General features: G+C 47.8%; 1 pseudogene; it reads right to left on the bottom strand.

Annotated features, from left to right (window-relative positions):
- Positions 1–992, bottom strand: part of LOC116689374 (UDP-glucuronosyltransferase 2B17-like) — a 36,400-nt pseudogene continuing 35,408 nt past the window's right edge.

Here is a 992-nt window from a genome sequence, read left to right as displayed (position 1 = left end):
TCAGATGTGGCAGAACATGGCCCGGTCCAGTGGTTCATGGGCTGGTCTCTCTGCAGGTTGGACAGCGCCTTCATCTCTCTGTGTAGCTGGGTCATAGAGTACCTCCTTCAGTGCCTCCAGGAAGTGTATCTTTGTTCACAGTTGCAATGTCCAGATTTTGGCCACACTTTGCTTTAATCCTGAAGAGGTTGTCATGCTGGTCAAACAGGAGGGGAAGGGCGACCAGGGGGACCGTGGTAGATTGCCTCCGTATTCCATTGGTGCCTCGCTGGGCCACCAAACATATGGTCTTGGGGTGGCCTAGGAGGTCATTTTGGGGCAGCAGTCTAGAGTAAGGTGTTGTTGCCGAGGGTGGAGGTCTTTGCCTTTGTGCTCCAGACAACCTTGAGGAAGCTGGGCAAAAGCAGCTGCATGTCCTCAGTAATGTCCTCAGGAAGTGGTTACCAGCGTTCCCAATGTCATAACAATGACCCATGTTCACCAGAGCTCTGGACAAAGTCCTCTAGTTCTTTAGACAGTGGCTTGGAGGGTGCACTGAAATTGACATGTGACAATGTTTGGCAATGTGGGTGGGGAAATTCAAAGTGTAAAACATTTCTATCAGCCAGAGTCCATGCTGCCTGGAACAACTCCATATAATGTACATCATTTCCAAAGTAATGATGGACAAATGGTTGGTAGTTTGATTCTGTGAAATACCAAGTTTGAAAACATGTGAAGGCAAAGTAAAATATGTTTTTGACCCGTTGGGGACATGTATCTTGTAAGTCAGCTCTGGACATTGGTATGGGGGAAATAGGTAGTGGGGAAGGAGCAATTGCATGATGTCCCTCTCCCTGAATAGTCCACCTCACATTTAAGACGAGTGGAAGACCCAAACGGTGAGCCAAAAGCACTCCACTACCAATAGTTGGGTCCGTCAGAACCAAATCATATTTGGCATCATGCAGGCTCTGCATCAATTTTGTATTCTCAAACACAACCCGCATCAT

Source organism: Etheostoma spectabile, chromosome 5, assembly GCF_008692095.1.
Source record: "Etheostoma spectabile isolate EspeVRDwgs_2016 chromosome 5, UIUC_Espe_1.0, whole genome shotgun sequence".
NCBI classification, from domain to species: Eukaryota; Metazoa; Chordata; class Actinopteri; order Perciformes; family Percidae; genus Etheostoma; species Etheostoma spectabile.
The sequence above is the reverse complement of the archived record's forward strand: the minus strand, read 5'-3'. Positions and strand labels throughout refer to the sequence as shown.